Genomic DNA, 22330 nt, shown 5'->3' on the forward strand with positions numbered 1-22330 from the left:
CCGATTGGCTGATAGGATTCTATCAGCCAATGGGAATTAAGGTAGGAAAGATCTGATTGGCTGATTGAATCAGCCAATCAGATTCAAGTTCAATCCGATTGGCTGATCCAATCAATCAGATTGAGCTTGCATTCTATTGGCTAATAGAATCCTATCAGCCCATCGGAATTCGAGGGACGCCATCTTGGATGACAAGTAACATCAGTTTTTTATGTTTCCCTATTGAAACTCTACACTCGGAATCGTTTTTCTTGGCCTTTTTGAACACCTGCTCTTGTCCAGGTAGATGACCATACAGAGTATAAAATGTTTTTTTTTATTTTTACTCAAAACGTAAAGGTTGTGAACTCTATTACCTGGTTCACTGGAAGGTTTACCTGATTACTGATCAGTCTTGGGTGCCTGCTAGGGACATTCATGCAAAGAGGCGGAATTATCATATGTCTGTCGGACCTGATGCGACAGTGCAGATCAGGTCCGACAGACATCGCTGAATGCAGAGAGCAATACGCTCTCCGTATTCAGCATTGCACCAGCAGCTCACAAGAGCTGCTGGTGCAACGCTGCCCCCTGCAGACTTGCGGCCAATCGGCTGCCAGCAGGGAGATGTCAATCAACCCGATCGTACTCGATCGGGTTGTATTGTGGCGATTCCTGTCCGCCTCATGAGAGCATGTTCTATGAATCTGATCAAATTACTAATTAAATACAGGGAAAATCACCTAGACAAAATCCAGGATAAAATTAATAAGATAGAAGGACAGATTAATGATTTTCTACAGAATGTAGAACATAAAATATTATATGATTATATTATCAAAATGTAGAAAATCTATCAAAAGAATTGATCATTGTCAAAGTAAATAAGTTAAAAACAGACCAATTTGACTACAATAATGAACAAAAATTTTCTTGGAAAACAAAGAATAAAAATTATGTTGATAACCTTAGAAGTTTTGTATTAATAAAACCTCCAATAATCAGGTAGACTAAAAGATGCTAGTAAGGTCTGCTAGATATAGATCCAATATTAAGAACAAGGATATAAAGTGCAGGTTAAGGATATTAAAATAAAAATAAATATGATTATAATTATCCAGCAATTAATTATCCCAATAGATTTAAATCATGGAGGAACTTTGAAGATAGGGATTTATTAAGGAAAGGTGCTAGACCCAAAACTTATGTAAACAATAAGAACAAAAAATACCTTCTAGCCACTCTTTTTTTCTCCAGGAATAATAACAAAATGGAAGCCCAATATCGAACAGAGAGATCAGCGATCCCAAGAATGAATGGGAATGTAACCAGGAAGAACAAGATAAGAGAGACAATACAGAAAAAGAAGATACAGTCAAAACAAGGATGTAGAGCAGGAAAGAGAAAACAATCACAGAAACAAAAGAATATTTTAGATAAACAAAATTATACTATTATACAGGGAGTGCAGAATTATTAGGCAAGTTGTATTTTTGAGGATTAATTTTATTATTGAACAAACTCATTAATATCAAAGCTGAATAGTTTTGGAAGTAGTTTTTAGTTTGTTTTTAGTTATAGCTATTTTAGGGGGATATCTGTGTGTGCAGGTGACTATTACTGTGCATAATTATTAGGCAACTTAACAAAAAACAAATATATACCCATTTCAATTATTTATTTTTTACCAGTGAAACCAATATAACATCTCAACATTCACAAATATACATTTCTGACATTCAAAAACAAAACAAAAACATATCAGTGACCAATATAGCCACCTTTCTTTGCAAGGACACTCAAAAGCCTGCCATCCATGGATTCTGTCAGTGTTTTGATCTGTTCACCATCAACATTGCATGCAGCAGCAACCACAGCCTCCCAGACACTGTTCAGAGAGGTGTACTGTTTTCCCTCCTTGTAAATCTCACATTTGATGATGGACCACAGGTTCTCAATGGGGTTCAGATCAGGTGAACAAGGAGGCCATGTCATTAGATTTTCTTCTTTTATACCCTTTCTTGCCAGCCACGCTGTGAATGTAAGGATTCCATTCCTGGTTTTCCTTACTACTGCAGCTCACCTTTCACACACCTGTATTTAAGGCATGTCTCCGCCCCAAACAAGTGCTTAGTTATTGTGTTCAAGTTAGCTAAGCTCTCTGCACTGTGGTTTATCTTGCCTAAATAGCAAGAGATTAGATTTAGGAGAAGATCGCTATATTGGATTATAAATACCAGCTGCAGCTGGTCTCTGAAAGGACTCTCCTGTTCTACGCTACTGTACATCTAAACTTATAACAGCTATCCACTCAATATAGCCTCTCTGGGATTGTGTACCATCTCCACAGCAAGGTTTGTTAGTGCCTGTTTAAGCTCTCCCCTCCGGGGATCATAACAACAACACGCTTCACTTACAACTTGCGGTTACTGTGACACCGCCTGGGAAATAATCAACTGAGTAAGTTCTATCAGTTCACTTCTGAACATACGAGCACTTCTCTTACTATATTGTCTCACTGACCGTTATCACTATAGCGGCTAAGGATTCTCAGTAAGCCGTCTCACGAGAAAGGATCTCCAAAAATTCCTTGGTTTCAGTAATTATTATAGGAAATTCATTCGCAACTTTTCTAGAATTTCCAAGCCACTTACGAAGCTTACCAGTCCTAATTGTATTTTCCGTTGGACAAAAGAAGCTGCTGATGCTTTCAGTTTCCTAAAGGAATCTTTCTCTTCCGCTCCTATTTTAAAGTACCCTGATCCCGACCTTCAGTACATTCTAGAAGTCGATTCTTCAGACTATGCACTCGGTGCAGTCCTTTCACAACGTAAAACAATTAAAGACCCTCTATTCCCTATTGGGTTCTATTCCAAGATTATGTCATCAGCAGAGATGAATTACTCAATAGGTGATAAAGAATTACTGGCCATTAAAAGAGCATTGGAATTCTGGAGACATCTTTTAGAAAGTACCTCCAGTCCCATCATTATTTATACCGACCATCGAAACATCGAATTCCTACAAAACAACAAAACTCTATCTGCCAGACAGGTAAGATGGAGCCTCTTCTTTAGTCGCTTTGATTTCCAAATCATGTACAGACCAGGATCAAAAAACGGAAAAGCAGATGCCCTGTCCCGTAGAGACCAAAGACCCATTCAGCAACATCCACCTAGCTGTATTTTGCCACCCTCAAGATTCCTGGCTCTACTTTCTATCTCATCCCAAGACTATGAAGCTGCCTTAGTTTCGGAGAAACGTACCCCATTGAACTCTCTGATTAGGAAAGATGGCTTTTATTACCATGGCTCTAAGTTATATGTTCCAGAAAAACTTAGAGCACAGATTATTAAGGAACACCATGACCCACCTTTACTAGGTCATGCAGGAATCAGACGCACCAAGGAGCTAATAACCAGAACATATTGGTGGCCATCTATGGAAAGCACTATCAAGGAATACCTTCAGCAGTGTAACAGTTGTATAGTATCCAAACATGAGAGACAACCTCCATACGGTCATCTTATGCCTTTGGATATCCCCACATCACCTTGGGCTCACTTAGGTATGGATTTCATAGTGGACTTACCACCAAGCTCAGGACTCACAACCATTTTGGTTGTAACAGATCACTTCACTAAAATGGCCCATTTCATTTCTTACCACAAGTTGCCTACTTCTTCAGAAACAGCACATTTGTTCTTGAACCACGTAGTACGATATCATGGGTTACCAACTGTTTTAACCACTGACAGAGGTAGCCAGTTCACCTCAAAGTTTTGTAAAGCACTCACTAAGTCTCTTCAAATTGAACAACGGTTGAGTACAGCCTTCCACCCCCAGACGAACGGCCAAACTGAAAGGCTAAATCAATGGCTCGAACAATATCTACGTTGTTACTGTTCTTACCATCAAAATAAATGGTCATCCTTCCTCGCCATGGCCGAGTTTTCATACAATAACACGATCAATAGTACTACCAATTACTCTCCTTTCTTCGCGAATTATGGATTCAATCCTAGATTCAGCATTCAAAATTCCTCCTCAGAAGATACCCCTTCCGTTGATGAATTAATCCAACGGTTGGCCGAAAACTTCCAGCATATACGCACCAATATACAGCATGCACAAGCATCTCAGAAAAAGTACTATGACTTACGATGAAGAGCCGCTCCGAAGTATAAAGTAGGAGACCTGGTGTGGTTATCAACAAAGAACATCAAATTACACCTCCCCAAGAAAAAATTGGCCAGTTTATTCATCGGACCATTTAGGATTACACGTGTTGTAAATGAGAATGCTGTCACTTTGGACCTGCCTGATTCATTAGTAATCCACCCCACATTCCACGTCTCATTGCTCAAACCTTATGTTGGCCAGGTCCCTTTTATACCTCTTCTTCCTCCTGATCCTGTAACCCTAGACAGTAATGTCTATGAAGTCCAAGATCTTCTGGATTCAAGGTATTCTAATGGAGAACTTCAGTATCTTGTGAGATGGAAGGGTTTTTCTTCCGATGAGGACTCCTGGGAACCCCATAACCACATAGATGCTACGAAGTTGGTTGCACGCTTCCATAGACGTTTTCCACAGAGACCTAAGCATCCAGCCGTTGTCGGCTTCCTTGAAGGGGGGGAACTGTAAGGATTCCATTCCTGGTTTTCCTTACTACTGCAGCTCACCTTTCACACACCTGTATTTAAGGCATGTCTCCGCCCCAAACAAGTGCTTAGTTATTGTGTTCAGGTTAGCTAAGCTCTCTGCACTGTGGTTTATCGTGCCTAAATAGCAAGAGATTAGATTTAGGAGAAGATCGCTATATTGGATTATAAATACCAGCTGCAGCTGGTCTCTGAAAGGACTCTCCTGTTCTACGCTACTGTACATCTAAACTTATAACAGATATCCACTCAATATAGCCTCTCTGGGATTGTGTACCATCTCCACAGCAAGGTTTGTTAGTGCCTGTTTAAGCTCTCCCCTCCGGGGATCATAACAACAACATGCTTCACTTACATCTTGCGGTTACTGTGACACCGCCTGGGAAATAATCAACTGAGTAAGTTCTATCAGTTCACTTCTGAACATATGAGCACTTCTCTTACTATATTGTCTCACTGACCGTTATCACTATAGCGGCTAAGGATTCTCAGTAAGCCGTCTTCTCTGTACCACTACGGAACCGAAGTGACGTCATCGGCTGGGGGAACTCCTTCAGAGTAAGCCACGCCCCTGTCAGCCGCTGCAGAGATCAGCGCTCTGTCTCCTCACTACTCGCCTTGCATTTCTAAAGCCTGTAAGCTGCTGCTGAAGGAAAGACCACACTCAGACACTTGCTGTTTATAGAATAACAAAGGAACTGTACATTGTGACTTCAACTACTTAAGGGAAGCCATTACTTTAGTTACTCTCTCTACTTAATTTACCTAATATTGCTACAAAGTTACAGTAGCCATATTTCACCCTATTTTGACTCATTTAAGTCATCTGAGAAATTCACTCTGTTATAACACAGCCTATGCCGATACAATAGTCTGTTAACCAGAGTGGTACACACAAAATTTATCTACAACTCTGTCAGTTGAGATCCAATACAAGTTGAGTCTTTACAGAAACATTATAGTGAAGTACTTGGACGCGTGTGATGGAGCATTGTCCTGCATGAAAATCATGTTTTTCTTGAAGGATGCATACTTCTTCCTGTACCACTGCTTGAAGAAGGTGTCTTCCAGAAACTGGCAGTAGGACTGGGAGTTGAGCTTGACTCCATCCTCAACCCGAAAAGGCCCCACAAGCTCATCTTTGATTATACCAGCCCAAACCAGTACTCCACCTCCACCTTGCTGGCATCTGAGTCGGACTGGAGCTCTCTGCCCTTTACCAATCCAGCCACGGGCCCATCCATCTGGCCCATCAAGACTCACTCTCATTTCATCAGTCCATAAAACCTTAGAAAAATCAGTCTTGAGGTATTTCTTGGCCCAGTCTTGACGTTTCAGCTTGTGTGTCTTGTTCAGTGGTGGTCGTCTTTCAGCCTTTCTTACCTTGGCCATGTCTCTGAGTATTGCACACCTTGTGCTTTTGGGCACTCCAGTGATGTTGCAGCTCTGAAATATGGCCAAACTGGTGGCAAGTGGCATCTTGGCAGCTGCACGCTTGACTTTTCTCAGTTCATGGGCAGTTATTTTGCGCCTTGGTTTTTCCACACGCTTCTTGTGACCCTGTTAACTATTTTGAATGAAACGCTTGATTGTTCGATGATCACGCTTCAGAAGCTTTGCAATTTTAAGAGTGCTGCATCCCTCTGCAAGATATCTCACTATTTTTTACTTTTCTGAGCCTGTCAAGTCCTTCTTTTGACCCATTTTGCCAAAGGAAAGGAAGTTGTCTAATAATTATGCACACCTGATATAGGGTGTTGATGTCATTAGACCACACCCCTTCTCATTACAGAGATGCACATCACCTAATATGCTTAATTGGTAGTAGGCTTTCGAGCCTATACAGCTTGGAGTAAGACAACATGCATAAAGAGGATGATGTGGTCAAAATACTCATTTGCCTAATAATTCTGCACTCCCTGTATATAATCTCTCCTCTCATACTAATCACTAATAAGCAAGGGTTTATCGTTTGCCCCTAAAAAAGAAATAGAAACATTTAAAGTTTTCATTGATTTATTAGAAATGTTACTTTAAAAAGATTTTTTTTTTCAAATAAGGAGCTTAAATGTAAAAGTAAACACAAAAGTGTGTTAACAGGAGATGATATAAACACCTTAGAAACTATGAATTCTTTATTAGATAGCAATGATCAGTCGCCACCAGATTAAATGTATATACATAGTGACAAAAAGGCACAACCAACTTTTTATTTTGTGAGTGCTCAAGATGAATATATCAAAACATTCAAACATATAGTAGAGACAGAGCTCAAAAGTCTAAAAACGAATAAGAATTCTTCAGACAATTTAACTAGACAATAGTGGACATCTCCTAAACACCTGATGCAGAATGAGAATATCACTACCCGCTGGCTGTTAGTGGGGGGAGATAGTGAAACAGTATAGGAAAGTGTATATAGCAGAAGCTATGCAGTTGTTAAATCATGAATCAACATATATAAAGTTGATAAATGATCCGACAAAAGACTATTTAGTGAAACTAAATGCTTTTTTAAAAAATGGATTAAGAAACCAAATAATACATGATGAAGAATTCATATTCCTCTATAATGACAAACCAAGATTGGCAGTTATGTATCACTTGCCTAAAAACCATAAGAACATGGTAAATCCACCAGGACGACCAATAGTGTCAGGGATTGATTCCTTAAATGCCAATCTTTCATGTTATATTGACTATTTTTTTTAATCCTTTAGTTACACAGTTAAGAGCCTATTTGAGAGATAGTATACATCTTATTGGAATGGAAGGAGGGGATGTGTTTTATAACCAGTGATGTAACATCATCATACACAATAATCCCACATCAAATTGTCATAAAATCATGTAGCCTTTTTTGAGAAACAAAGGAATTTTTCCAGATCAACAAGTTACATTTTTAGATTCTTGCACCAAATTTGTGTTAGAACACAATTATTTTACTTTTGCAAAATATTTTTTCTCTTGTTAGGTGTATCCAGTCCACGGATCATCAATTACTTGTGGGATATTCTCCTTCCCAACAGGAAGTTGCAAGAGGATCACCCACAGCAGAGCTGCTATATAGCTCCTCCCCTAACTGCCATATCCAGTCATTCTCTTGCAAGCTCTCAACATAGCTGGAGGTAGTTAGAGGAAAGTGGTAAAATATAGTTAGTTTTTTCTTCAATCAAAAGTTTATTGTTTTTAAATGGTACCAGAGTGCATTTAGAAGAAGAATCTGCCTGCGTTTTTCTATGATCTTAGCAGAAGTAACTAAAATCCACTGCCGTTCTCACATATGTCTGAGGAGTGAGGTAACTTCAGAGGGAGAATGGCGTGCAGGGTATCCTGCAATAAGGTATGTGCAGTTAAGTTTTTCTAGGGATGGAATTTGCTAGAAAATGCTGCTGATACCGGATTAATGTAAGTTAAAGCCTAAATACAGTGATTTAATAGTGACTAGTATCAGGCTTGCTATCAGAGGTATATACTCTGATTAATGTGCAATATAAAACGTTTGCTGGCATGTTTAATCGTTTTTATATATGCTTTGGTGATAAAACCTATTGGGGCCTAGTTTTTTCCACATGGCTGGCTTTATTTCTGCCTAGAAACAGTTTCCTGAGGCTTTCCACTGTTATAGTATAAAAGTTACAGTTGGTGCAGTTAAAATTACAAACTGTGACATTCAGCTTCCCTCAGCAGTCCCCTGCATGCTATAGGACATCTCTGAAGGGCTCAAAAGGCTTCAAAAGTAGGAGCTGTGGCAGTTGTTATGACTGTTTAAAAAACATATTTTTCGTTTTGTTAATCTATTTTTTGTATTAAGGGGTTAATCATCCATTTGCAAGTGGGTGCAATGCTCTGCTAACTTGTTACATACACTGTAAAAATTTCATAAGTTTAACTGCCTTTTTTCACTGTTATTTCAAATTTTGGCAAAATTTGTTTCTCTTAAAGGCACAGTAACGTTTTTTTTATATTGCTTGTTAACTTGATTTAAAGTGTTTTCCAAGCTTGCTAGTCTCATTGCTAGACTGTATAAACATGTCTGACATAGAGGAAACTCCTTGTTCATTATGTTTAAAAGCCATGGTGGAACCCCATAGGAGAATGTGTACTAAATGTATTGATTTCACTTTAAACAATAAAGATCAGCTGTTATCTTTAAAAGAATTATCACCAGAGGATTCTGACGAGGGGGAAGTTATGCTGACTAACTCTCCCCACGTGTCGGACCCTTTGACTCCCGCTCAAGGGACTCACGCTAAAATGGCACCAAGTACATCAAAGACGCCTATAGCGATTACTTTGCAGGACATGGCGGCAATCATGGATAATACCCTGTCAGCGGTATTAGCCAGACTGCCTGAATTCAGAGGAAAGCGCAATAGCTCTGGGGTTAGACGTAATACAGAGCGCGCAGATGTTTTAAGGCCCATGTCTGATACTGCGTCACAATTTGCAGAAGCTGAGGAAGAGCTTCAGTCTGTGGGTGACGTCTCTTACTCGGGGAAACCTGATTCAGATATGTCTACTTTTAAATTTAAGCTTGAGAACCTCCGGGTGTTGCTTGGAGAGGTTTTAGCTGCTCTGAATGACTGTGACACAATTGCAGTGCCAGAGAAATTGTGTAGACTGGATAAATACTATGCGGTGCCGGTGTGTACTGACGTTTTTCCAATACCTAAAAGGTTTACAGAAATTATTACTAAGGAGTGGGACAGACCCGGTGTGCCGTTTTCCCCCCCTCCTATTTTTAGAAAAATGTTTCCAATAAACGCCACCACACGGGACTTATGGCAGACGGTCCCTAAGGTGGAGGGAGCAGTTTCTACTTTAGAAAAGCGTACCACTATCCCTGTCGAGGACAGTTGTGCTTTTTCAGATCCAATGGATAAAAATTTAGAAGGTTACCTTAAGAAAATGTTTATTCAACAAGGTTTTATCCTGCAGCCCCTTGAAAGCATTGCTCCTGTCACTGCTGCTGCGGCGTTCTGATTTGAGTCTCTGGAAGAGGCCTTTCAGACAGCTATTCCATTGACTGAAATACTTGAAAAGCTTAGAACACTTAAGCTAGCTAATTCTTTTGTTTCTGATGCCATTGTTCATTTGACTAAACTAACAGCTAAGAATTCTGGATTCGCCATCCAGGCGCTTAGGGCGCTATGGCTTAAATCTTGGTCAGCTGACGTGACTTCAAAGTCTAAATTACTTAACATTCCCTTCAAGGGGTAGACCCTATTCGGGCCTGGTTTGAAGGAAATTATTGCTGACATTACTGGAGGTAAGGGTCATACCCTTCCTCAGGACAGGGCCAAATCAAGTGCCAAACAGTCTAATTTCCGTGCCTTTTGAAACTTCAAGGCAGGTGCAGCATCAACTTCCTCTGCTACAAAACAAGAGGGAACTTTTGCGCAATCCAAGCCGGCCTGGAAATCTAACCAGGCCTGGAGCAAAGGCAAGCAGGCCAGAAAGCCTGCTGCTGTCTCTAAGACAGCATGAAAGAACGGCCCCCCTATCAGGCAATGGATGGGCAAGAGATGTTCAGGATCCCTGGGCGTTAGAGATCATATCTCAGGGATATCTTCTGGACTTCAAAGCTTCCCCCCCACAAGGGAGATTTCACCTTTCGAGATTATCTGTAAATCAGATAAAGAAAGAGGCATTCTTACGCTGTGTGCAAGACCTCCTAATAATGGGAGTGATCCATCCAGTTCCACAGATGGAAAAAGGACAGGGATTTTATTCAAATCTGTTTGTGGTTCCCAAAAAAGAGGGAAGCTTCAGACCAATTTTGGGTGTAAAGATCTTAAACAAATTCCTCAGAGTTCCATCGTTCAAAATGGAAACTATTCGGACAATCCTACCTATGATCCAGGAGGGTCAGTACATGACCACAGTGGATTTGAAGGATGCTTACCTTCACATACCGATTCACAAAGATCATCATTGGTTCCTAAGGTTTGCCTTTCTAGACAGGCATTACCAGTTTGTGGTTCTTCCCTTCAGGTTAGCTACAGCCCCAAGAATTTTTACAAAGGTTCTGGGGTCTCTTCTGGCGGTCCTAAGACAATGGGGCATAGCAGTGGCCCCTTATCTAGATGACATCCTGATACAGGCGTCAAACTTCCAAATTGCCAAATCTCATACGGACATAGTGTTGGCATTTCTGAGGTCGCATGGGTGGAAAGTGAATGTGGGAAAGAGTTCTCTATCACCCCTCACAAGGGTTTCCTTCCTAGGAACTCTGATAGATTCTGTAGAAATGAAAATTTACCTGACGGAGTCCAGGTTATCAAAGCTTCTAAATTCCTGCCGTGTTCTTCACTACATTCCAGGCCCTTCGGTGGCTAAGTGCATGGAAGTGATCGGCTTAATGGTAGCGGCGATGGACATAGTGCCATTTGCGCGCCTACATCTCAGACCGCTGCAATTATGCATGCTCAGTCAGTGGAATGGGGATTACACAGATTTGTCCCCTCTGCTAAATCTGGATCAAGAGACCAGAGATTCTCTTCTCTGGTGGCTATCTCGGGTCCATCTGTCCAAAGGTATGACCTTTCGCAGGCCAGATTGGACAATTGTAACAACAGATGCCAGCCTTCTAGGTTGGGGTTCAGTCTGGAATTGCCTTCGTGGACTCAGGAGGAGAAACTCCTCCCAATAAATATTCTGGAGTTAAGAGCAATATTCATTGCTCTTCTAGCTTGGCCTCAGTTAGCAACCCTGAGGTTCATCAGATTTCAGTCGGACAACATCACGACGGTGGCTTACATCAACCATCAAGGGGGGACCAGAAGCTCCCTAGCGATGTTAGAAGTCTCCAAGATAATTCGCTGGGCAGAGACTCACTCTTGCCATCTATCAGTGATCCATATTCCAGGTGTAGAGAACTGGGAGGCGGATTTTCTAAGTCGTCAGACTATTCATCCGGGGGAGTGGGAACTCCATCCGGAGGTGTTTGCTCAATTGGTTCATCGTTGGGGAACACCAGAATTGGATCTCATGGCGTCTCGCCAGAAGGCCAAGCTTCCTTGTTACGGATCCAGGTCCAGGGACCCAGAAGCGACGCTGATAGATGCTCTATCAGCACCGTGGTTCTTCAACCTGGCTTATGTGTTTCCACCATTTCCTCTGCTCCCTCGACTGATTGCCAAAATCAAACAGGAGAGAGCATCAGTGATCTTGATCACGCCTGCGTGGCCACGCAGGACCTGGTATGCAGACCTGGTGGACATGTCATCCTTTCCACCTTGGCCTCTGCCTCTGAGACAAGATCTTCTACTACAAGGTCCTTTCAATCATCCAAATCTAATTTCTCTGAGACTGACTGCCTGGAGATTGAACGCTTGATTTTATCAAGGCGTGGCTTCTCCGAGTCAGTCATTGATACCTTAATACAAGCACGAAAGCCTGTAACCAGGAAAATCTACCATAAGATATGGCGCAAATATCTTCATTGGTGTGAATCCAAGAATTACTCATGGAGTAAGGTTAGGATTCCTAGGATATTGTCCTTTCTCCAAGAGGGTTTGGATAAAGGATTATCAGCTAGTTCTTTAAAGGGACAGATTTCTGCTCTGTCTATCCTTTTGCACAAGCATCTGGCAGAGGTTCCAGACGTCCAGGCATTTTGTCAGGCTTTGGTTAGAATTAAGCCTGTGTTTAAACCGTTTGCTCCTCCATGGAGCTTAAACTTGGTTCTTAAGGTTCTTCAAGGAGTTCCATTTGAACCCCTTCATTCCATTGATATCAAACTTTTATCTTGGAAAGTTCTGTTTTTGATGGCTATTTCCTCGGCTCGTAGAGTCTCTGAGTTATCAGCTTTACAATGTGATTCTCCTTATCTGATTTTTCATACAGATAAAGTAGTTCTGCATACAAAACCTGGGTTTTTACCTAAGGTAGTTTCCAACAAGAATATCAATCAAGAGATTGTTTTCCATCATTGTGTCCTAATCCTTCTTCAAAGAAGGAACGTCTTTTACATAATTTGGACGTAGTCCGTGCTTTAAAGTTTTACTTACAAGCGACTAAAGATTTTCGTCAAACATCTTCCCTGTTTGTTGTTTACTCTGGACAGAGGAGAGGTCAAAAGGCTTCGGCAACCTCTCTTTTTTTTTGGCTTCGGAGCGTAATACGCTTAGCCTATGAGACTGCTGGACAGCAGCCCCCTGAAAGGATTACAGATCATTCTACTAGAGCTGTGGCTTCCACCTGGGCCTTTAAAAATGAGGCTTCTGTTGAACAGATTTGCAAAGCGGCGACTTGGTCTTCGCTTCATACCTTTTAAAAATTTTACAAATTTGATACTTTTGCTTCTTCGGAGGCTATTTTCGGGAGAAAGGTTCTACAGGCAGTGGTCCCTTCCATTTAAGTACCTGCCTTGTCCCTCCCTTCATCCGTGTACTTTAGCTTTGGTATTGGTATCCCACAAGTAATGGATGATCCGTGGACTGGATACACCTAACAAGAGAAAACATAATTAATGCTTACCTGATAAATTTATTTCTCTTGTGGTGTATCCAATCCATGGCCCGCCCTGTCCTTTTAAGGCAGGTCTAAATTTTAAACTACAGTCACCACTGCACCCTATGGTTTCTCCTTTCTCGGCTAGTTCCGGTCGAATGACTGGATATGGCAGTTAGGGGAGGAGCTATATAGCAGCTCTGCTGTGGGTGATCCTCTTGCAACTTCCTGTTGGGAAGGAGAATATCCCACAAGTAATGGATGATACGTGGACTGGATACACCACAAGAGAAATAAATTTATTAGGTAAGCATAAATTAAGTTTTTCATTAAATATGTGGTACAGGGATAGGGACAAATGTGCCCCATCATATACCAATTTATTCATGGGGCTTTTTGAGGATCTATATGTATGGACTATGGACTAATAATCATTTCTCCCCATATTTAAAATTTTATAAACGTTTTATAGGTGATGTATTTATCGTATGGGAAAACTCAACAGAAGACGCTAATAATATAGAATATTTAAATACAAATCATTTTTATGTGAAATTTGTAAGTATTTTACAAACTAAATCAATTATGTTTTTGGATCTCCTTATATTTGAGGAAAATGGGAGAAATTTTACTAGAAATTTTAGAAAGAATGTGGATAGCAATAGTCATTTGCATGTAAAAAGCAATTATTACCAGAAATTGATAAATAACATTCCCAAAAGCCAATTTACAAGATTAAGGATAAATTGTTCTAGGTTCAGTGATTATCAAGATGAAGCTTTGGTTTTAAAGGTGAAATTAATTTGTAGACAATATAACAAAATAAAATTAAATATACTTATGGAAGAAGTATTATTATTATTATTATTTATTTATAAAGCGCCAACAGATTCCGCAGCGCTGCCCATGGGTACAAGAATAAAAGTACAATGGAGAAATAATACAATAAAAGACAACTGTTTACAGACAAATACATGGGGAATTGAGGGTTCTATTCCCATGAGAACCTACAATCTATATGGGTAGGAGAATGGGAAACAGGAGGTGGGGACTGCAAAGGTGAGAATGATATTAGTGAGGAGATATATAAGGGCAACTGTTTGGTAAGTGAAGTTAATTTGTTAATGAGTCGGGTGATAAGCTTCCCTGAACAAAATGGTCTTTAGGGAACGTTTAAAAGAGGAGAGGTTAGGGGAAAGTCTGACAGCTCGAGGAAGTGCGTTCCAGAGGGTTGGTGCCACACAAGAGAAGTCCTGTAGTCTAGAATGAAAGGAGGTGATGGTAGAGGATGCGAGGAGCAGGTCATTGTTGGATCTTAGGGGGCGGGCTGTAGTATATTTGTTGATGAGTGAGGACAGGTAGGGAGGGGCAGCATTGGTGAGGGCTCCATAGGTCAGGGTGAGAATTTTGAATTTAATTCTGCTGTGAATGGGGAGCCAGTGAAGGGACTCACATAGAGGTGCCGCAAAAACAGAGTGCCGAGAGAGGTGGATTAGCCTGGTGGATGCATTTAGGATGGATTGAAGGGGAGAGAGGTGGGAGAGAGGGAGGCCAGATAGTAAGGTATTACAGTAGTCGAGTAAGGAAATTGCCAGGGAGTGGATTAGCTGTTTAGTAGTTTCAGCACTCAGAAACTGACACATTTTGGAGATATTCCGTAGGTGGTTGCGGCAGGATGAAGAGAGCAATTGGATGTGGGAAATGAAGGACAGATTTGAGTCAAGTGTGACTCCGAGGCAGCGGACTTGGGGTGATGGGGAGATAGTGGTGCCACCAACTGTGATGGAAAAATTAGAAACTGTAGTAGAGTTAGAGGGGGGGAGGATTAGAAGTACTTCGGTTTTGGACATGTTTATTTTTAGGTGGTGAGAGGCCATCCAGGAGGAAATGCCAGATAAGCAGTCGCTTATGTGAGAATTGACAGAAGGAGAGAGTGCAGGGGTGGAAAGGTAGATCTCGGTATCATCAGCATAGAGGTGATAATTGAAGCCATAGCTGTTGATAAGTTTACCCAGTGAAGAAGTGTAAATAGAGAAGAGTAGAGGACCCAGGACAGAGCCTTAAGCTACTCCAACAGAAAGAGGCAATGGAGAGACGGAGCCTCCAGCAAAAGAGACGGAGAAGGATTTGTTAGAGAGATAAGAGTGAATCCAGGAGAGAGCAGTGTCACAGAGCCCAAGAGAGCTGAGAGTCCATAGTAGAAGGGGATGGTCAACCATGTCAAAGGCAGCAGAGAGGTTAAGTAAGATGAGTATAGAGTAGTAGCCTTTGTTTTTAGCAGAAAGGAGATTGTTAGTAACCTTGGTGAGGGCAGTCTCAGTTGAGTGTTGGGGATGGAAGCCAGATTGCAGGGGGTCGAGCAATGAGTTGAAGGACAGGAAGTGGGTTAAGCGATCAAAGACTAGTTTTTAAAAGGATTTTGCTTCTGTGGACAGTGCACAACCTTTTATGTGCACTGCTCCACCAAAAAAGTGCGGTCCCGATGTGCCAGTGATGCTGTAGCGAATCATGTCCGCATTTAACATTGCAAAAGCATTTGTGGCGAAATGCTTGTGCAATGCTGCCCCCTGCTCACTGGTGGCCAATCAGCTGCTAGCAGGGGCTGTCAATCATCCCAATCGTATCGGATCGGGATGATTTTAATCCGCCACCTAAAAGCATATGCTGCTTAATAAACAGAGCCCTAAGTGATAAATGCTGATTTTAAATGGTTTTAACTCTTGTATTAATTAACACATTTTTCTGGAAAAATATTTATTTTTTATATAAATGATATGAGTAAGATGAGGTAAATTTTATAAGGTAGAATTTTCTTAAGGTAAAGATCTGTTCATTTGATTCAGAGCTATAAATCCTCAAAGTTAAAAGGACATGAAACCCAACATTTTTCTTTCATGATTCAGATAGAGCAGTGCTTTCCAAACTGTGTGTCGTGACACATTAGTGTGTCGGTAGCAGTGTGTAGGTGTGTCCCTGCTTTAGCGCAATTTTATTTTAATTTAAAAAAATGTGAACATTTTTTTTGGTTTCCGACTTTCTGCCTGCTTGCTATGCATATCACATGGTTGACTCGTGATTGATACCTAGTGGATCACAGATCATCTTAACCTATAGGCGCAGCTCAGTGGGAACTTAAACTATCCCCATTGGTGGCTTTTGCGGCACATTGGCTCCTGACTGCACGTGTAGTCTCCTCAATCGGCTCGTGACTGCATGTGTAGTCAGTGAGTGGGATAGTAGTGTGTTTGCAGTACGGGCAGTAGTCAGTGCAACTCGCAGAGCTCTGAGGGTGGCAGCTTAAATGCTGAGCTGAAGTCTGAAGTCAAAGTGTGTTTTTTTTTTCCCAGCTAGATCCCAGTAGTGCATGGCTACTCCTGCTCTTGATATATGGATAGGAAGTGGAAGCTTAAAAATGCTTGATGATAAAAATGAAAGTGTCTTTATCTAATATTTCACCAAATATTCAGAAACAGTGTTTATCCCATCAACCTCATACATCCCATTAAAATAGTAAGTAGCTATTTATGGTATTAAACTTTTTTTCAATTCTTGCACAAACATACTGCAGTGTTACTTGTAAATACATTTAGTTATTATATAATTTATGTATGTGTCCGTATCTCTTAAAACAAGTTAGTTTAACCTCCTTTTTGCTAGTACAACTGAATTACTGTGTCGCAAAATGATGTAGGTTTAAAAAGTGTGTCACCAACATGAAAAGTTTGGAAAGCTCTGAGATAGAGGATACAAGTTTAAAAAACTTTCCAATTTACTTATATAATCTAATGTTAATTCTCTTGTTATCATTTGTTGAAGAAGTAGCAATGCACAACTAGTAGGTACTTAACATGAGGCATATATGTGCAGCCACCAATCAGAAGCTCCTGAGATACCTAGATATCCTTTTCAACAAAAGATACAAGAACAAAACAAATTAGATAATAGATGTACAGTAAATGTGAAAACTGTTTTAAAATCACATGAAAAAAAAATGTGGGTTTCATGTCCCTTTAAGTGATAACAATATTTATTGCACATGCCAAGAGGAGAAAAAAAACAAAAAACAAATTCATAATCTGGGTACATGCACACACTTTTTGTTTTAAAAAAAGTAAATCATAAATTTAAAGAAACATGAAACCCATATTTTATCTTATTTTAACCCCTTAATGACCGGACCATTTTTAAATTTTCTTACCCTTAATGACAATGGCTATTTTTACATTTCTGCAGTGTTTGTGTTTAGCTGTAATTTTCCTCTTACTCATTTACTGTACACACACATATTATATACCGTTTTCTCGCCATTAAATGTACTTTCTAAAGATACCATTATTTTCATCATGTCTTATAATTTACTAAAAAAAAAAAAAAAATATGAGGAAAAAATGGAAAAAAACACACTTTTTCTAACTTTGACCCCCAAAATCTGTTACACATCTACAATCACCCAAAAACACCCATGCTAAATAGTTTCTAAATTTTGTCCTGACTTTAGAAATACCCAATGTTTACATGTTCTTTGCTTTTTTTGCAAGTTATGGGGCAATAAATACAAGTAGCACTTTGCTATTTCCAAACCACTTTTTTTCAAAATTAGCGCTAGTTACATTGGAACCCTGATATCTGTCAGGAATACCTGAATATCCCTTGACATGTATATATTTTTTTTTAGAAGACAACCCAAAGTATTGATCTAGGCCCATTTTGATATATTTCATGCCACCATTTCACCGCAAAATGAGATAAAAAAAAAAAAAGTTCACTTTTTCACAAAATTTGTCACAAACTTTAGGTTTCCCACTGAAATTATTTACAAACAGCTTCTGCAATTATGGCACAAATGGTTGTAAATGCTTCTCTGGGATCCCCTTTGTTCAGAAATAGCAGACATATATGGCTTTGGCGTGGCTTTTTGGTAATTAGAAGGCCGTTAAATGCTGCTGCACACCACACGTTAATTATGCCCAGCAGTGAAGGGGTTAAATTAGGTAGCTTGTAGGGAGCTTGCAGGGTTAATTTTAGAGATCAGCCTCCCACCTGACACATCCCACCCCCTGATCCCTCCCAAACAGCTCTCTTCACTCCCCCACCCCACAATTGTTCCCGCCATCTTAAGTACTGGCAGAAAGTCTGCCAGTACTAAATCAAAGAGTTTTTTTTTTTTTTTTTAAATAAAAATAATAAAATATTTTAGCTGTGATAGACCCCTGCCTTAGCCCCAACCTCCCTGATCCCCCCTCCAGCTCTCTAACTCTCTCCCCTACCTAATTACCGCCATCTTGGGCACTGGCAGCTGTCTGCCAGTACCCAGTTTGGCCCCAAAAATCCCCCCAAAAGTATTTTTATTTTATTTTTACCTTAAAAACTATTTCTGTAGTGTAGCAGCCCCCCCCCCCACAATACCCCCACCCCCTCCCCCTTCCAGATCCTTTTATACTTAAAAAAAATGTTTTACCTTTTAATCCCTTTCTGCCCTCATTCACTGGTGTCAGTGTGGCTAATGTGCGCACGTGCATGCGCACACGCACGTGCACGCGCCCCCGTGCACGCGCACATGCACGTTCACGTGCACACTCACACCTCGTGCACGCGCAAACGCACCCTCACACCGGCGGACACTGGCACCATCGCTACCGGTGCAGAGAGGGCCACAGAGTGGCTCTCTCTGCATCGGAGGCTTGTAAAGTGGTATTGCAGGATGCCTCCATATCGAGGCATCACTGCAATACCCTCAGAGCTGCTGGAAGCGATTGTGATCACTTCCAGCACTCTGTTTGACAACTGACGTACCAGGTACGTCCATTGTCATTAACTGTTAGTTTTTGCATGACGTACCTGGTACGTCAGTTGTCATTAAGGGGTTAAACAACTTTCTAATTTACTTATATTTGCTTCTATTATCTAATTTGTTTTGATTAATTGGTATCCTTTGTTGAAAGGAATACCTAGGTAGGCAAAGGAGCTGCTGATTGGTGGCTGCAAATATATTCCTTGTGTTAATGTCTAATCTGGTGTTCAGCTAGCTCCCAGTAGTGCATTGCTGCTTTTTCAAAAAAGAATACCAAGAAAATTAAGCAAATTGGATAATAGAAGAAAATTGGAAAGTTGTTTAAAAACACCCAAACCCCCTAAAATAAAAAAAAAACCTAACTCTAAAAAATATCTAATCTACCCCTTGCCCCTAAAGGGGCATTTATATGGGCATTGCCCTTAAAAGGGCAATCAGCTCTTTTGCAGCCCATTATAAAATAAAAAGAGGCCTAAAAAAAAACACCCAAAAAACCCCAACTAAAACTAACCCCAAAAAATGTACTCACCGTTCCTTAAGTCCAGACATCCATCTTCTTCCAGGTGCTGAAAAGTCTTCATCCAAGCGGCTCCATCTTCATCCATCACGGGACCATCTTCTTTCTTCTTGACGGAGGTGTGACGCAGACTTCACCGATGCGTGGATACGGAGCTTGGTCCTCCTCAGCGGCGGCGGTCTTCAGCGACGTAGAGGTCCTCTTCATGCGATCGTACACCGCACATTGAAGATGGAATGCAAGGCTTCCCTTTTATATTGGGGTACCTTGCACTCCTATTGGCTGAAATGTTGAAATCAGCCAATAGGATGAGAGCTACTGAAATCCTATTGGCTGATTTGAATATTTCAGCCAATAGGAATGCAAGGTACCCCAATATAAAAGGGGTACCTTGCATTCAATCTTCAGTGTATGGCGGACGAATGCCTGAAGAGGACCTCCATGTCGCTGAAGACCACTGCCGCCCAGGTGAACCAGCGCTCCGGATCTGCTCATCGGCGAAGACCACTCCCCACCTCTGGCAAGAAGAAAGAAGATGGTCCAGTGATGGATGAAAATGGAGCTGCCTGGATGAAGACATTTCAGCGCCTGGAAGAAGATGGATGTCTGGACTTCAGGAAGGGTGAGTACATTTTTTGGGGTTACTGTTAGTTTTTTGTTTTTTGGGGTGTTTTTTTTTTAGATTAGGGCTTTTTTTATTTTTTAATGGGCTGCAAAAGAACTGATTGCCCTTTTAAGGGCATTGCCCATACAAATGCCCCTTTAGGGGCAAACAGTAGATTAAAATGTTTTTTAGAGTTAGGTTTTTGTTATTTGGGGGGTTGGGTGAGTGGGGGGGTTTTACCGTTAGAGGTTAATTTGTATTTTTTTTAAGAGCTGATTGCTTCAGGGCAATGCCCTACAAAAGGCCCTTTTAAGGGCTATTGGTAGTTTACTGTTAGATTAGGGGGCGTTTTTATTTTGCGGTTGCTTTTTTTATTTTTATAGGGGTATTAGATTAGGTTTATTTTTTTTTATTTTGGATAAGATCGTTTATTTTTTTCAGTAATTTTAGATTTTTTTATTTTTTTGTAATATTAGATTTTTTTTCTTTAATTTAATCTTAGTATTTTTTTTTATTGGTAATGTAATGTTAGGATTTTTATTTTTAATGTTAAATTAGGATTTTTTTTGTATTTTAATTTAATTTATTAGTAAGATAGTCTTTTTTATTTTATGTAATTGGGGTTAATTTAGGGGGTGTTAGGTTGGGGGTGGCAGTTTAGGGGTTAATTAGGTAGATTGCGTTGTGGGGGATGGCAGTTTAGGGGTCAATAAGGTAGATTGTGTTGTGGGGGGGATGGCAATTTAGGGGATAATGGGTTAATTACGTAAATTGCATTGTGGGGGGTTGGCAGATTAGGGGTTAATAGTTTTAATAGGTAGTTTGCTATGTAGGGGTTGGCGGAGTAGGGGTTAATAGGGTAATTAAGTACTTTGCGATGTGTGGGATGGTGGATTAGGGGTTAATACATTTATTAGGTAGTTTGCGTTGTGGGGGATTGTGGATTAGGGGTTAATACATTTATTAGATACTTTGCGATGTGGAGGTTGGCGGATTAGAGGTTTATCACTTTCACCTAGACTACGAGTCTTGCATTACTGCTTTTAACGCTGAAAAAATGGCAATTTCAGCGTAAAAGCAGTAATGCAGCTATTGCGAGTTGTGTCGGTATAGCTATACCGCAAGCATTTTAGCCTGTAATGCAACGTCAATTCCGCACTAAAAAAAAATGAAGTTTTTGCGTGGGATTTTCATAGCGCCGGTATTACAGTGAGTTGTGCAGTGAGGCTAAAATGCTTGCGTTGCAGCCTATATAGCGACACAATCTATACTGCCATCTGAGATCAGTAGTTATGAGTTTTGCGCCGCAAAAATGTTTTACAAAACTCATAACTAAAGTGTTACAATGTACACTAACACACATAAACTACCTATTAACCCCTAAACCGCCACCCTCCCGCATCGCAAATATTATATTAAACTTATTAACCCCCAATCTGCCGCCCATCCACATTGTGATTATTAAATACATTTATTAACCCCTAATCTGCCGTTCGCAACATTGCCAACACTAATAAAAATGATAAACCCCTATTCAGCCACTCCCCGACATCACCACCACTATAATAAAGTTATTAACCCCTATTCCGCTGCTCCCCGACATTGCCGACACTATAATAAAGTTATTAACCTCCGGCCTCCTACATCTCCGCCACTAAAACAACTATTAACCTCAAAACCGCTGCCCCCCTACATCGCAAAACATTAAATTAAACTATTAACCCCTAAACCTAACACCCTCCTAACTTTAAAGGGACACTAAACCCAAATTTTTTTTTCATGATTCTGATAGAGCATGCAATTTTAAGCAGCTTTCTAATTTACTTCTATTATCAATTTTTCTTTATTCTCTTGCTATCTTTATTTAACCCCTTAATGACCAAGGACGTACCAGGCACGTCCTCCATTGGAGGTCACTTAACGACCAAGGACGTGCCTGGCACGTCCTCTGGGGTTTGAAGCTCTGGAAGCGATCCTGATCGCTACCAGCAGCTTCTAAGGTATTGCAGTGATGCCTCAATATTGAGGCATCACTGCAATACCTTTTTTGGCACACCGATGCAAAGAGGGCCACTCTGTGGCCCTCTCTGCATCGGCCAGCGATGGTGCCGATCGTTGGTGGGTTGGAGCAGCTATAGGGAGGCGGGGGGGGCGGCCCATCGCTGGCAATCTTCCGGCCAGCAGTTGGAAAAGATCTGCAGGTGTGTCTGAATGCATGTGTGCGCGTGCATGTGCGCGCCCTCGATCCGGGCTTTAAAAATTCAAAGTGGTGGGACAGGGTGGTGGGTGGTGGTTGTGGGTGGGAGAGGAGGGGGAAA

The sequence above is a fragment of the Bombina bombina genome, chromosome 1, assembly GCF_027579735.1.
Source record: "Bombina bombina isolate aBomBom1 chromosome 1, aBomBom1.pri, whole genome shotgun sequence".
Lineage (NCBI taxonomy): Eukaryota > Metazoa > Chordata > Amphibia > Anura > Bombinatoridae > Bombina > Bombina bombina.